Source organism: Rhipicephalus microplus, chromosome 8, assembly GCF_043290135.1.
Source record: "Rhipicephalus microplus isolate Deutch F79 chromosome 8, USDA_Rmic, whole genome shotgun sequence".
Taxonomy (NCBI): Eukaryota; Metazoa; Arthropoda; class Arachnida; order Ixodida; family Ixodidae; genus Rhipicephalus; species Rhipicephalus microplus.
This window is the reverse complement of record NC_134707.1, coordinates 125086030-125088470: the sequence shown is the minus strand read 5'-3', so window position 1 is coordinate 125088470 and position 2441 is coordinate 125086030. Positions and strand designations below refer to the sequence as shown.

General features: G+C 52.1%; 1 non-coding gene across 1 annotated transcript; it reads right to left on the bottom strand.

Annotated features, from left to right (window-relative positions):
* Positions 1 to 2152: 2152 nt before the first annotated feature.
* TRNAN-GUU (transfer RNA asparagine (anticodon GUU)) lies at positions 2153 to 2229 on the bottom strand. Its single transcript has one exon. It is a non-coding gene; the product is annotated as a tRNA-Asn (tRNA).
* Positions 2230 to 2441: the final 212 nt, after the last annotated feature.

The following is a 2441-nucleotide window of genomic DNA, read 5'->3' as shown; positions in this document are numbered from 1 at the left end:
GTTAACAGCCGAACGCGCTAGCCATTTGCGCTACTGGGACAGTAGTGCCGCATTCTATCCACCGTCAGAACATTTTTCCTAAGCTATCAGCGCAAAGAAAAAAAAGTGACACACCACTCTCGGGAGGGCTCGAGCTTCCAACCTTTCGGTTAACAGCCAAACGCGCTAGCCAATTGCGCCATGGAAACAGTCGTGCTCCACTCTCAACACCGTCAGAACATTTCGCAAAAGCTATCAGCAGAAAAAAAGCGACACACCGCCCCCGGGTGGGCTCAACCTCCAAATTTTCGGTTAATAGCCGAACGCGCTAGCCAATTGCGCCATGGAAACAGTCGTGCTCCACTCTCACCACCGTCAGAATATTTCGCAAAAGCTATCAGCGCAAAGAAAAAAACAGCGACACACCACCCCCAGATAGGCTCGAACCTCCAACCTTTCGGTTAACAGCCGAACGTTTAACCAATTGCGCCATGCAAACAGTCGTGCTCCACTCTCACCACCGTCAGAACATTTCTCAAAAGCTATCAGCAGAAAAAAAAAGCGACACACCGCCCCCGGGTGGGCTCAAACCTCCAAATTTTCGGTTAATAGCCAAACGCGCTAGCCATTTGCGCCACGGAGACAGTCGTGCTCCACTCTCCCCACCGTCAGAACATTTCTTCAAAGCTATCAGCGCAAAAAAAGCGACACACCGCCCCCGGGTGGGCTCAAACCTCCAACCTATCGGTTAACAGCCGAATGGGCTAGCGAATGGTGCCACGGAGACAGTAGTGCAGCACTCTCACCACCGTCAGAACATTTCTCCAAAGCTATCACCGCGAAAATAAGCGACACACCGCTCCCGGGAAGGCTCCTATCTCCAGCCTTTCGATTAACAGCCAAACGCGCTAGCCAATTGTGCCACGGAGACAGTAGTGCAGCACTCTCATCTCCGTCAGAATTTTTTTAAGCGATCAGCGCGAAGAAAAAAAAGTGACACACCGTTCCCGGGAGGGCTCGAACCTCCAACCTTTCGGTTACGGTCGAATGCGCTAGCCAATTGCGCCAAGGAAACAGTCGTGCTCCACTCTCACCACCGTCAGAACAATTCTCAAAAGCTATAAGCGCAAAGGAAAAAAAGCGACACACCACCCCCAAGGCTCGAACCTCCAACCTTTCGGTTAACAGCCGAACGCGCTAGCCAATTGCGCCACTGGGACAGTAGTGCAGCGTTCTCACCACCGTCAGAACATATCTCCAAAGCTATCAGCACAAAGAAAAAAAAAGCGACACACCACTCCCGGGAGGGCTCGAGCTCCAACATTTCGGTTAACAGCCGATCGCGCTAGCCAATTGAGCCACGGAGACAGTAGTGCGGCACTCTCACCTCCGTCAGAACATTTCTTCAAAGCTATAAGCGCAAAGAAAAAAAAACGACGCACCACCTCCGGGTAGGCTCGAACCTCCAACCTTTCGGTTAATTGCCGAACGCGCTAGCCGATTGCGTCATGGAGACAGTAGTGAAGCACTCTCAGCACCGTCAGAACATTTCTCGAAAGCTATAAGCGCAAAAAAAGTGACACACAACACTCGGGAGGGCTCGAACCTCCAAATTCTCGTTTAAGCGCCGAACGCGCTAGCCAATTGTGCACCGGAGACAGTCGTGCTCCACTCTCACCATCGTCAGAATATTTTTCCAAAGCTATCAGCGCAAAGAAAAAAAAGCGACACACCGCCTTAGGGAGGGCTCGAACCTCCAACCTTTTGGTTAATGGCCGAACGCGCTAGCCCATTGCGCCACGGAGACAGCCGTGCTGCTCTCTCACCTCTGTCAGAACATTTCTCCAAAGCTATCAGCGCGAAGATGAAAAAGCGACACACCACCCCCGGGAGGGCTCGAAACTCCAACCTTTCGGTTAACAGCCAAACGCGCTAGCCAATTGCGCCATGAAAAAAGTCGTGCTCCACTCTCACCACCGTCAGAACATTTCTCAAAAGCCATCCGCGGAAAAAAAAGCGACACACCACCCTCAGGTAGGCTCGAACCTCCAACCTTTCGGTTAACAGCCGAACGCGCTAGCCAATTGCGCCACTGGGACCGTAGTGCAGCATTCTCACCACCGTCAGAACATTTCTCTAAAGCTATCAGCGCAAAGAAAAAAAAGCGACACACCACTCCCGGGAGGGCTCGAACCTCCAACCTTTCGGTTAACAGCCGAACGCGCTAGCCAATTGCGCCACTGGGACAGTAGTGCGGCATTCTCACCACCGTCAGAACATTTCTCCAAAGCTATCAGCGCAAAGAAAAAAAAGCGACACACCACTCCTGGGAGGGTTCCAGCCTCCAACATTTCGGTTAACAGCCGATCGCGCTAGCCGATTGCGCCACGGAGACAGTCGTGCTCCTCTCTCACCACCGTCAGAACATTTCTCCAAAACTATCATCGCAAAGAAACAAAAAG